This window comes from Chenopodium album, chromosome 6, assembly GCF_948465745.1.
Source record: "Chenopodium album chromosome 6, dcCheAlbu1.1, whole genome shotgun sequence".
Classification (NCBI taxonomy): Eukaryota; Viridiplantae; Streptophyta; class Magnoliopsida; order Caryophyllales; family Amaranthaceae; genus Chenopodium; species Chenopodium album.
This window is the reverse complement of record NC_137839.1, coordinates 30,141,783-30,156,159: the sequence shown is the minus strand read 5'-3', so window position 1 is coordinate 30,156,159 and position 14,377 is coordinate 30,141,783. Positions and strand designations below refer to the sequence as shown.

The 14,377-nt window shown below is 32.6% G+C and overlaps 2 long non-coding RNA genes across 3 annotated transcripts; one reads left to right on the top strand and one right to left on the bottom strand.

Moving 5' to 3' along the window:
• The first annotated feature begins 5,992 nt into the window (after nt 1–5,992).
• Nucleotides 5,993–8,311, top strand: LOC145634799 (uncharacterized). 2 transcript variants are annotated; one of them, XR_014113571.1, is made up of 4 exons: nt 5,993–6,108; nt 6,456–6,529; nt 7,215–7,471; nt 7,559–8,311. It is a non-coding gene; the product is annotated as an uncharacterized LOC145634799 (long non-coding RNA). The 2 variants fall into 2 exon arrangements; XR_014113570.1 differs by having other exon boundaries at nt 6,069–6,321; nt 7,559–8,310.
• Nucleotides 8,312–9,042: 731 nt separating this feature from the next.
• LOC145634798 (uncharacterized) lies at nt 9,043–13,402 on the bottom strand. The gene is made up of 2 exons (XR_014113569.1): nt 13,255–13,402; nt 9,043–11,221 (listed from the first exon to the last, which is right to left on the bottom strand). It is a non-coding gene; the product is annotated as an uncharacterized LOC145634798 (long non-coding RNA).
• Between the last annotated feature and the right edge of the window lie 975 nt (nt 13,403–14,377).

Sequence of the window (14,377 nt, the reverse complement as noted above, 5' to 3'; positions counted from 1 at the left end):
TTTATAACCCAATTAGAATCAGATTAAAATCTTTTGTAGATAAAATATATTACCAAAATAGTGGGACGGTGTCAGTTTTGGATAGAGTTTCATATCTCATTCATATCTTTTTCATTATAGCTCGGAATTAATATTATAATATATCATTGGAATGATAATTTCAAGATCTATCCAACCATATAAAATTTGTATAAAGATTATGAGTCACAAAAATAATATCTAACTGTCTTTGAACATCTTTAAATTCGAATAGAATTAGGATTTAAGAAAAGGAATGTTTTAAAAAAGGAAAGTTTTTATTTAACTCAAATTCTTTAATCTTATCTTTTCAAAAAGGATAATTAAGATCTTTTAGAAACTTATGGAAGGTTCTAATAAATCCTAATTAGTTTAGGAATAGGATTAAACCTTTGGACCCTCCACATGATCATTGGGTCGTAGGTAAAATCCGGTTTGGGCCCAATTTAGTATTTTGGCCATAACTTCCTCATTATTCATCGGAATTGGGCTTATAATATATCGTTGGAAAGATCTTTTTAAGCCCCATCCAACTACACTATTATTGGACCCATATCATGGACCAAAATAAACTGGAATGCACGTTTTTCATAAATAAGGTAAGAAAAAAGAAATATTTTCAAAAACAGAAAGAAGATATATTTTAATAAAAACATCCTCATCACTAGACTTTTCACACTTTCGTCTTGTTCGATAATAAAATGACATGAAAGGTATTCATCACTGGGTTTGGTTTTGGGGAGACACATTTGGGTGTCTACACACATCATATCACATTTCACCCTTCAAATATGCAATCCTTTGTTGGTAAACCACTTTGAGCCTTGTCTAACGATAGACCCTTCATTTTCAACCCATATCTACCTAACTTTGGGATGGGATTGTGTGCAACTTATGCAATTTTCAATTTCATAAAAGCTTGAGTGACTTCAAAAGATTAAAATAGCAAATAATAATAATAATAATAATAATAATAATAATAATAATAATAATAATAATAATAATAATAATAATAATAATAATAATAATAATAATAATAATAATAATAATAATAATAAAGTACAAAAGGGCAAGTGTTCCAATGTCTTTGATATGAAAATATCTTCGATAAGAACACGTCACGGATTGCGTTTCTTATCTAGTGCTCGGTACCGTGCCTGAGAAACATGAATGTCAAGTGAGTGATAGACCGCATGATCGGGATTTTCCACACTTATAAAAACACAATAAATAAAGCCAAAAAAAAAAAAAAACAAAAAGAGCTGAAAAAGAGTGAGAAACCTCAAGCATGAAAATACAAATATTCAAAAGCAAAGTTGCACACCTTGGGGGCTTATCTAGGGTCTTGAGCTTTTATCCCTTTCTTCTTCAAACATGTAGCCTAACCATGTTACAACCCTTAAAAAGACCCTTTTGAGGTATACACACATTTGTGCGAGGTTCAACTAGAGCTACGTTTGGCCTAATTCCTAACGGATACGTAGGCAACCTCACACCGAGGTACGGTGCGGCCGTAATAAAAATGCATTCATATTCACATTCACATTCACACAGCATGGTCACATCAAGGGATCTCCTATGCTCATCCCTATCTACTTAGAGCTAGACTTGGGGACTTGATCCCTACATCATTAGCTTACCTAGTCTAAGAGTCACCATCATTTGACTCTTTTCAATATATATATTTTCCACACACTTAGCCCTTGCGGCCTAACTTCAATGTCACTTTCACACACATCACAGATACATGACCAAATATAGTCCTTCCCTTAGGAACCTTTTGTCATGAAATCTTAACACAACGCTGAAGCATACCTTGTCACGTCACTCATTACCAATCATCATTGCATCACAAAGTATGAAGTACTTAGCCTCCGCGCCTAAGTTACCTAAATACTTTCATTATCAAGTCAACTAGGATAGTCTAAGATGATATAATCCTTGTACTATGAGAGACTACATTAACATATTAAGCTCATTTAACATGCACCCTCAAACACTTTGATTCTTTTTCGCATCAATCTATTTCGGGAGAGAGTCGGTACCCTCCACAAAAATGACGGAAAATTTTTGCTTTTTTGCATTTTCCGAGTCGCACGATCACATTACAATGCACACACTAGTCATGTACACATTGAGTCAACACTATGCACACACGAGTCACACGAAGCGAGTCATCATATAGTCAAACTTATACCTTGAGTCATGTCAAGTCAATGTGTCAAGCAACACTAAGTCTTAGGTCACCCTAAAGAAAGATAAGCAAAGTCCTATAGTCCAAAATATAAATGCAAATGCATCCCAGCAAGTAAGAACATTCTCGGATTTTTTTAAAAAAAACCGCGAATACGCCGCATGAGACTCTTCCAAGATGAAAGGAGTTTGAGCAAAATTACATAGATCAGTAAATTAGAGATGAAGAGCTTTAATTTACAAAAGATTTGAGTGGATTTAGTTGAAAGGAAACGACCAAGTTCAAAGTTCAAAGCGAAACCGAGCAACGAACAACAGCAGCAAGGGCAAAATAGGGAAGACCCGACCCCAGCGCCAGATGACAAGGCTGTCGCTTGGCGGCAACATCTGTCGCTTGGCGACAGAAGCAAAGTGCGGCGCCAGAGTCTTCCAGCAGGCGCTGGTGCGGCGACACAATGCGCGGTCCCCATATTGGATTATGCGGACCTCTTACAGCAATTTTGGGTTCCTTGGTACGCCAGTTAGACCCTATAAGCAACTCGACATGATTTAGTAATCAGCTCGGTTACAATCGCATTAAGTGATCGACCTGATAAAAGATCGTCTCACTTAGCTTAAAGCGCCTAAACATTGGCTCAATTCAAAAGCACCGACATAATGGTTCACAAAGATTTCCTAGGATGGAAGATTTTCACAAATCAAGTTGAAGCCTTTAAGAATCGCAGATATGGTTCTTGAAAAAGATTTTCCAAATATGGAAGGGTTGATTTGAAGATTTAAGATGACGAAGCTTTCAACAGGGGGGCTTTAAGTCTCTCGCTTGGATTTGAGAAGGACGATTTAAGATGAAGCGACCTTCGAAAGCTTTCACTATGATTGAGGAGGTTATTATTTGATTTGAGAAAAGAACAATTCAAGATGAAGCAATCTTTGATAGCTTCCGCTATGATTGTGGAAGTTATCACTCGATTTGAGAAGATAGCACGAGATGGGCGGTCTTCGACAACGTTCCCTAAGATTGTGGAAGTTGACACCAAAGATTTGAGAAGATAGCAAGAGATGGGCGGTCTTTGACAGCATTCGCTAAGATTGAGGAGGTTGTCACCAAGATTTGAGAAGATAGCACGAGATGGGCGGTCTTCGACAGCATTCGCTAAGATTGTGGAGGTTGTCACCAAGATTTGAGAAGATAACATGAGATGGGCGGTCTTCGACGGCATTCGCTAAGATTGTGGAGGTTGTCATCGAGATTTGAGAAGAGCGGTTCGTGATGAGGCGGTCTTCGACGACTTTTGCTATGATTGGGAAGGTTGTCACTATGATTTAAGAAAAAGGCTCGAGATGTAGCAGCATTGATCGACAGCGTTCTCTAGATTGCGGAAGGATCGACAAAACAAATAGCGGGATGGAGTTCCCTAGCTTGTGGAAGGTTGTCAACAACAGCAAATGCAGCAACAAATCGGTTACCTCCAGAGACGTATGCTCGACGGTGCAAGATACACGTTTCTTAACTCTCTTATCTGTTTAAATTAACGTTAGTTTGCAGGTATCATCGTTACAAGAATGATTTAGGATCGCATAACGTTCTGAATCATTCTCCGTCCCTTGATACTTTGACTTTTGTTTTCAAAACTTAAGTTTCTCCAAGCTCAATCAAAGTGGGGGCTTCTGTAGACTCCCAAATGTGTCTCCCCAAAACCGAACCTAGTGATGAATACCTTTCATGTCATTTGATTATCGAACAAAGTGAAAGTGTGGAAAGTCTAGTGATGAGGATGTTTTTATTAAAATATCTATTCTTTCTGTTTTTAAAAATATTTATTTTCTTACCCTATTTATGAAAAAAGTGCATTCTAATTTAGTTTGGTCCATGATAAGGGTCCAATAATGGTGGAGTTGGATGGGGCTTGATCCAACGATATATTATAAACCCAATTCCGATGAATATTGAGGAAGTTATGGCCAAAATACTAAACTGGGACCAAACCGATTTTTGTCTACGGTCCAATGATCATGTGGAGGGTCCAAAGGTCTAATCCTATTCCTAAACTAATTAGGATTAATTAGAAGTTTCTATAAGTTTCTAAAATATTTTAATTATCCTTTTGAAAAGATAAGATTAAAGAATTTTAGTTAAATAAAAACTTTCCTTTTATAAGAACTTTTTTTTTTTTAATCCTAATTCTATTCGAATTTAAAGATGTTCAAAGACAGTCAGATATTATTTTTGTCCCCCATAATCTTTATCCAAATCTTAGATTAATGTATAGATCTTGAAATTATATTTCCAATGATATATTATACTATTAAATCAAAGCTATAACGAAAAAGATATGAATAAATATAAACTCTATCCAAAACTGACATCATCCTACTATTTCGGCAATATATTTTTATCAACAAAAAATTTTAATCTGATTCTAATTGGGTTGGAAATATGACTTCAAGAGCTTTCCAACGACATATTATATGTCTTATTTGGACTTCTGGATCAAAAGATATGATAAAAACCAAATCCGCAAAAACTGCTGTCCATCGAGTTTTATTTCGATTCGTATTCGGATTCTTTTTTTATTCGTCGACCCTCTTTTTTTCTCTATAAATAGAGGACATATATCCCCCTTTTCAATCACCCATTCTCATCAAGAATTCCTTGATTGCTCTATCTCTTACTCTCTGTCTTTTCTAAACTAGCTTTTCTCAAACAAAATTCCGCATTCACAATATCTAGATACACCTAGCATAATTCGAAGTTGTCTTCGCCCTAGACGTGAAAGGTTTGTTTTCTGAGGGTTTGGTCTCAAATCTAGTCTAAACTTTCTTAATTCTCTATTTCAATTATTTAATTTAATTGTTTGTTTTATTATTTTCCTTGAAGTTACTAACGCGTGTATATTTTGTTATTAGAAAGAGATACGAGACATCCAAGTAAGTGCTTTAATTGATTTATTGATATTATGATTTAGAAATCGTATTTAGATTGTTATTATGATTCCTAGTATCATGTTAGGATGTTTTATTCGCTTCCTAGTATCATGTTTAGGGTAACAACTATAATTTCTAATATCAAATATATCAATTATGATTTTTCTGATGCTTCCTATTTCTTTCCTAATATATCATGTTAGGGCTAAAGCTTTGAGTTTTATTGTTTAGTGACATGCTAGGGTTTGTTATTAATCTTGTTAGTATCATGCCTAAGATCTTGCTATTATTATGTTTTAGTGTTGATATGATTATGATTATGATTATGATTATGATTATGATTATTTTTATTTTTATAATTGTTATAAATTATGATTATTATTATGTTGCTTGATTATATTTATTGTTATTGCTTGACCACACCTTTTATGCATGTTTAAAAGGAATTGGTATTTGTAATCATGCTTAATAAGATAATTAATAATCTTGTTTAGGGTTAATTTGATTATAATTCAAGTGATCGCCAATAATAGTTTATTTGTGCATTAATATTCAACCAACATAGGTAAACAGGTTTAGGGTAAACCTAATGATTGCATGTTAGTCGGAAAGCGCACATGAATACGATCAGAATAAAGTAGAGGTCTATTATTAGGGCAGATTCATTCTCTTTTAGGTTGGATTTGTACCTTCATCCCCGAACTTCCAGTCATGGTTCTAGACCTATTGGAGTTAACGATCTCCTGGATCGCTAAGGGGTGTAACCTTAACCTCGTGAGCGGCAAGTTCATATATATATATATATATATATATATATATATATATATATAGGATCATGTTATAATGAGAACCAATCCTATAATAGGTACTAAGAACTCATTTCAACCATCAAATTAACCTCAAATTGCCGCTTTGATGAAGACTGTGATTATTTCAAACAAACTAAGATGAATTTAACCAAAAAGAACAAGCGTACTTTTCTCTCTCTTCAACCTTACTGACCATTTCCAATCTCATAAAGCATTTCTTTCTTCTCACACCAATTTTGCTAAAAATCGCCATTGATTCTTATAAAAAATTGTCATAAATTTCTTTCTTGCATGTTAATTTCTTCTGTTGACGAAATTATTCATTGATTTTCACTCGATTTGAATGAAATTACTTGTTTAAAGGTTAAAAAACTAGGTATAATTTCAAAATTTTAATTTATGCAAAATTTATACAGTTGTGATAACCTTAGAAGATTATTGATTTTGAACTTATTTTTATTTGATTAATCGCAAAATTATAATTGCCGAAGTTTAATTTTATTTTGTCAGCTATAATTTTGGAGTTCATCCGGTTTCTCAAGTCAATTTCTTCAGCGACAATAATATATCAAACTCAAATCCAGGTATTTTTTGCATTTTATAATTTTTATATTAATTTTAGCAAAATAATTGAAGTAATTAACAATTATTTGAGAATTAATTTTGTATCATTATTTAATTATTATTGTTATTGATTTTTGTGTAAATTTTATGAATTATGAGGAGTATTTGTAAGATTTTCATGCCTGAATTTGTCGGTTTTTTTTTTTTTTTTTTTTTTTTGCTACATTTTTTTTTATTAATGAATTTTGGGTATTGATTATGTACTTTTTAGAGAGATGATTATCTATCTATGTACAATAGAGGGGTATAGCCTTATAAGAGTAGATACAAAATAAATCAAATATTTGTAAAGTAAATAGAATTGAAAATCTCCTTTTCTACTTCTGAAATCAAGAACCAAAATGTTACAACTTGATTCATCATTTAGTTCCTATTTGGTGGGAGGTGGGAGTGATACCTTTATACATTTAATTCCTACTTGATTCATCATAATGAGTCAAGGGCCACATAAGTCATCCATTCTATTAAGGTAGACTTGATTGACATCAAATTGTTGATTAAAAAAACTATGAATGAAGTTAATAAAAATATTAATTTAAAAAAGTGTCATGTTAATTATTGTGTAACCTTAGCACTATACTGAATTTTATATAATTAGGAGTTAGCTTGTTTGATATGGAACTTTCATTTGATGTCATATCATAGGTGGGGATAGAGGTGAGCCGAAAACTGGTAATGGAACAAGAAGTTGAGCGCTAGTAGAAGCTTTGCCAATAGAATTGTCAGCTGTGCCACTGGATGAATTAAAAAAATCTACCAACAACTTCAGTCAGAAAACACTGGTTGGAGAAGGTTCTTATGGAAGGGTTTTCCATGGAATGTTAAACAACGGCCTAGAGATTACAATAAAGAAATTAGACACGAGTTCTACACATGATTCAGATTCCGACTTTGCAGCTCAGGTATCTTACATTTTTCTACATACATAGTATGGTTTTATATTTTAGGAATTTTGTTCCTATTTTCTTATAAGTGGTGGCTCATTGCAGTTTTTGATTGTTTCAAGACTAAAGCATGAGCATTTTAGGGAGCTTATAGGTTATTGTTTGAAACAATTTAACAGAATATTGGTCTATCAGTATGCAACAATGGGCTCTAAACATGATGTTTTACATGGTATTCCATCTCTTAATCCAATCATCTTACTCGTCTTTTAAATTGGCAGCAGAATAGTTTGCAATTTTTGTAATCAAATCATCTTTGATGCCCTGTACAAGAAGGAAAGGAGTACAAGGTGCAGCACCAGGGCCTGCTCTAATATCGACACAAAAAGTAAAAATTGCATTTGGAGCTGCAAAAGGTCTAGAGTACCTGCATGAGAAGGTGCAGCCTTCTAATTTTCATCGAGATGTTAGATGTACAATGTCCTGTTGTAATGTTGTTCGATGACTTCTTTTCAAAAATAGCTGACTTCTACCTAACAAGTGCTTCTTCAGAGATAGCAGCTCGTTTGCACTCAACTAGAGTCCTGGGAACATTTAGTTACCATGCCCCTGAGTATGCCCCCCTTTCCCTTTCCATCATGAAAAATCAGTATATATCATGGCTTATTCCTATCATTTTACTCATCTCTTAATTGGTAGTAGTATAGTGCTTACTTTTTGGCGCAATGAAGATCACTAGGACTGGACTCCTTTCCAGGGAACTAGGATAAGCTATGTCAAAGACGATAGAGAAACTAGGATTGTGTTTAATATTAGACAGTTTTCCTTATGATGATAACTACTATATAATTAATTGGATCAATATTGACAGACAAAGCCTTAATGACATATTTTAACTCACTGGTGCTTTGAGGAATTGAACCTTTCTTGTTTGTTTCAATAAACAGGTTTGCAATGATGGGGAAAATAACTATACGGGATATAAATTGTTAAGTATGCAAGGAATCATGTCTCATATTTTATGTTTCAGATTATTGCACTAAGTATACTAAAACCTATTAGCTCAAAATGGTAGAGCATTGTGCAAATGCATAGGAGATGTAGGTTCGATTCCTACATAGGTTGTCTCTAATAATAACTAAAAACACCTCAATAGTAAACCAAATCATCTTTAAAGTAAATCATTGTAGCTCAAAAGTAATAAGTACAAAAGAGTGAATATATCAGGCTAGGAACAAAGTGATGAATTTTTGTAGAGTTAGGGATCAAACACTCTAAAGTTATACAAAATACCTCAAAAGTAAACCAAAATAACCAAAAGGTAAATCAAATTAGCTTGATGTGTACGGACAATTGATTGGCTTTTTATGAGTAATGACACTATGAAAACTTGGAAATAGCACAATATTTCTGAGTTGTTGATTTAAATATCCTCACAAAATGAATCAAGTTATGAGAAAGAAGTACATGAAGCTCAATGTAAAAGTTTAATCAAAAGTAGAGCAAAATATGTCACAAGTAAATCATAATTAATCTAAAGTAAATACTAAAAAGTTAATCAAAATATTGAAGTAAAAAAACAAGAAATGTAAATTAATATATCTCAAAAGTAAATCAAAATAACTATTAAAAGAAATCGAGCAAAATATGTCAAAACTAAATCATAATTACACTAAAATAAATAAACAATTCTAAAAAGTAAATCAAAATATCATTGAAGTTAATCAAATTAGCTCTAAAGTATACGAATAATAAACTATCTTGAAATGATAAATGACTAAGGAAACTTTGGAAAAATTTTGAGATTGATTTTGAGAAATCAGGATATTGCTATGAATGCACTAACGTAATGTGGAAACCTAATGGCTGCTCAGGGAGCTGGCTCTGCTCATGCTTCTGCTGCTCCTCACATGCTTCCATGGTGCAAAAGCTGCACCCATGCTCATAACAACTTCCCATTTTGCTAAACTTCAAGAACTCCCGACCAACATTTACAGTAGCAGCGGTAGAGCAGAAGTAGGAGGTAGAGCAGAGGTAGTATAGCAGCAGCAAGTGCATGTTAATAATCACCGCGGGGCCCTTATGCTCCAAGTGCTCAGCTTCGCTCTCCGAAGTGGAACTAACTGGAAGGTCAGTATAGGAAGCCTCTACAGCTACCTTGTAACAGGAGTGAAGAGCCATGGAAGGGCAGTAGTTACAACAGCAGCCTTGGCAAGGCAGAAGTAGGAGCTGCAGTAACAAGCCATGGCAAGGCAACAACTATGTGGAATTCAAAAGTAAATAAAATAAATTACTCAAAAGTAAATAAAATCCTACATCAAAAGTTACATGAATAAGCAATTTATAAAATGACTCCGCCTTTTTTTTACCATAATTTAGAAAATGGTACTTTAAAGTCTTCAATTGATACAAAATAGTAGATTAATACATCTCAAGAGTAAAAAGAAAAACTCGAAAGTAAAATAAAATGTATCAAAAGTAAATTAAATTATCTCAAAAGTAAATCAAAATATTTCTTTTGAGATTGTACTTTGAAAGAGTGTAAGTAATTTGTTACACATGCCTCCAATATATAAGTCGATGCAAAATACTATAAAGTAAATCAAAATAATTCAAAAGTAAATCAAAATAATTCAAACTTGGAATATCTTGTAGTGGCGGACCTAGAAATTTTACAATAATGGGGGGACAATTTCGATAATTCAACTAACATCAACCTATTTAATAAAAAAAAAAGCGGGTACACAATACAAGTAATTCGGGTTTAGTTGGAAAATAGGAATAAGGGAGTAGTCGAGTAGTTTGGTTGAAATAAAACACCCAAAAACAAAAAAGGAATGATGTTACAAGGGGATTTGAATGCCATATTATCTTATGATGTTAATTTCTTAGCAAATATTAGCCGAAAATGCTCACTGCAATCCGTGACTCGTGGCCGCGTGGGTGGTGGTTCGTGACTCGTGGTTGGGAAATATGAATAAGGGAGTATTCAAGTGGTTTGGTTAAAATAAAACACTAAAAAAAATGATGTACAAGGGGGAATCAAACCCTGATCTAAGTAAACCTGAAATTTGGCCCCTTGACATATTGATTCTAGCCCACTACCAACTTAGCTAAGACAAACTTCTTGTTTATTTCTTACACTCAATTTTATATAACTATTTTTCCAGTTTTTTTTTCCCTTAATTTTTTTTCTCTGTATTCTTTTTTTCGGAAGTGGGGGGGACAATGGTCCCCCTTTGTTCCTTCGTAGGTCCGCCCATGATCTCTTGAATAAATCAGAATAGCTCGACAAAAAATCAAAACTAGATCAAAATATCCCAGAAGTAAATAACAAACACTAAAAAGTAATTATTAAAATAATAAAAGTTAGTGTTTGTATAATCAAATGACACAAAGCAAGGAATTGTCGATCTTCATGGGTACCCTACATCATTGACCTTGAACTCTCTATAAAATGAGTCAAAACTCTACAAACATGAAGAGTGATCAGATATAAAAGAAGAATGAGGTCATAATAAAGGTTTTCATATTTAAAGTAAATAAAACGATAACAAAAGTAACTGAAAATTTAGAAATCAGATTTTCAAACATAATTTTTTTTTACGCTAAAGGAAAATAGATTATATATTACATCAAGGTGACAACATCCAACCTATACAAAATATTGTTCAATGAGATTAAAAGTACCAGCATCCTACTACTTAGGGAAGACATAAAATAAACTAAGCAACAAAAAATTAAAGCCATTATAATGCCAACAAAGACCTGCAAAGAAAGACAAGATGAGCAAAAGGTGTTGAGCAGCCGTCATCATCAGGATTAAGCCATAGGGATTGTTGGTATTTCAGCTAGTTTGTGAGTAACAAAGTTAATTGTTCTGCTAGCATGCAAAACAGTCACTAACCAGTTTCTCTGCAATAACTCAACCACACATACCTCATAATGTTCCTAGATTATGGTCTCTAAAGGAGTTAGGACAGCTCAGCATTTTCCCTATAGCCTCTGCATCTATTTTTAATTCCAAGAACTTAATTTCTCTGTCTCAGAAAGTAAAGAGACCCATCCTTATAGTAAGAAGATCAGCTAGAGCTGTAGACATAGCATTAAAATTCATAGCATAACTTATTTTCCAAATACCCTTACCACACCTTAAAATGCCACCACCTACAACTTTGAATAGATTGAGTTTAATAGCCACATTACACAAATGAACCTATGTGGGATTTGAACCCACATCTTTGTGCATTTGCATAATGCTCTACCCGTTGGCAAGTAGGATAGTGTATCTATCAAAGCAAAGAAAAATCACTCTAAGGTAAATAAAAAAAAATATATATATATATATAACAAAAGTATATATATATATACACATATATATATACACATATATATATACACACATATATATATATATATATATATATATATATATATATATATATATATAGCACAGGTGATTGGTCCTACAGTAGCAAATATTCATGTAAAGTTCTATTAATGTGGGTTCTTGTCGAATAATAATACAAGTACCCTCAAATTAGACAAAATTAAACAAAAGGAACCACAAAACTAAAGCCACCTTCTTAGCTTTTATGGACATTAGGCTTTCATTGAGTTGCTTTTCTAGCAGCTGCTATTCTTTCATGCTGATAAATATTTACACAAATAGTATAGCATAGGGTTGAATCGATGACAAGTTCAGGGAAATATACATTTGTTTCACTTGGAGCCTTGATATCTCATCTTTCATATTATTAATCTCCTTTAAATCTTTGATATGCTAATAGAAGAAAAGATAGATATCTTGTCTTATACTATGGTATGTATTAATCTTATTGGGTGCTACTCATATATTATTGCTACTATATTTGGTGAAATTTGCTAAATTGATGTATGTAACTTGTTTGAATAGTTGTTATACCATCAGATCACAACACATAGTATAATACAGAGTTCTAGCTAGGTTAAAATTATACACTACTTTGTACCAACTCAACTATTGGTTTTGAGAGGTTGATGGTGTATTTCTTTTACTGTATTTATATGTATACAAGTATTATTTTTCATATACTTATATTTCTATTTACTAATGTATGTTTGCTAAACTCACCCCTGCTCCTGGCCACAGATAGCTCACCATACAGACAACGCCCAAACAACAAATAAAACTTGCAATATCCTTTGCTGCTTCTACCAAACAAAAACCCTAAACAGCAACATTCCACACAACCATAAACATCAACTCAAAAGTAAATAAGACTAACTGAAAAGTAAAATACATCCTAGTTTTTTTCATCATTGTATTGATAATCATAGCACCCTAAGAACACAATAATTCACAAAGAAGTTACTACAATTTCACATGACAATATAGCTAATTGAATGAGTAATGTTAAAAGATCACACTAGTACATCCTTAACCATAAGCCTCAGCGAGATTAAGTGAAAGCCACATCAATTTTAATTCCCAATGACACAAAACTGAATAGAATAACTTCAATCGAAAACCTAATAAAAGCAAATAAACCATAAATTGAAATAAAATCATTAAAAATAAAGCAAAACCTAATTTTATGCTCGAATTTATCAAAAATTGAAACCTAATTTGATAATCGAATTCACTATTCATACACAAAAATAATACGGAGTAACCAATTGAATGAAATCCACAAAAATAAAGCCTAATATATCAACTAACAATTGGGAAATCCCTATTTTTCGCACTCAAAATCGCAAAAACTGATGTAAAAACGGATTAAATTGAAGAAAGTAATGATAATGAAAATAAAATAGCTTACCTGGCCACAAATTTGATTGAACAAAGAGTGAAGATAAGAAGATACAGATTTGCAAAGTTGAAGACATTCGAAGAGATCAGAGAGACCGTGAGAAGAGAAAATTTGTAGGAGGAAAGAGAAAGTAAGAAGAAGAAGAGAGAGAGTTAGAACGTAGAGAGAGAAAGTAGAAGAAGAGAGGGGGTAATCATTCAACGGTGCAAATTACAAAAGTACCCTTAATGAGGCGGGCGAAGTGTAGACCGTCAGATCTAACGCGCTGGACGGCTTGAATTAGTTCCTAGTTCCTATTATAGATATAGGTTCTCACATGATCCTAATTCTATATATATACGTAATCGGGGCATTGCCCGAGCCAAAAGCTAATTATTAATTACGTTTGGATGTTGTGTTGTCTAGTTCCTTAGATAAAATATAAAAAGTTCTTTGATGAGTCCTTGTACAAGCAAATTAGCTAAATAAAAATTAAGCATACACTCCCTCTGTTTTTTAATACTTGCTCCATTTTTCTTAGGTATGTATGTTGATGCTAATTTTTTTTATCAATAATATCTTTAATTATCAATGAGTTTCAATTCAAACAATTAAAAATTATAATCTATTCATTGAAACAATTCCAACAAGTACCCACAAAACTGTATTTTTTTTTTCTTATATATAAATCATAAACATTAGTCAAAGTAGGACACACTAATAGTGCAAAAAATAAAAATGAAACAAAAATTTAAAAATGGAAGAGTAATTATTGAACCAATCATTTTTTTTTTTTTTTTTTTTGAAGAAATTGAACCAATCATCTTAATTCACTCACATTATTCCACCACAACCAAATATAAAAAGACCATTTTTTTCCCTCCAACACTGTTTGTTTGTACCAAAAATATAGGTTTAACCCCGTGCAATACATGCAGAGTTGTTAATTAATTGTAATGACATTATATGAAAACAATGACTTGACCCAAAAAATTTTAAAAAGTATGAAATATTTTAAGAAATAACCACATATAAATATATATGGTTAAAATAAATAAAATAATATTTCAATTGGAAAGTTTAGTTTAATTTTCATCTAAAGCAAATGTTGATGGTATTTATAATTTTTTTTTAAGCAATTACTTTTGGAGGA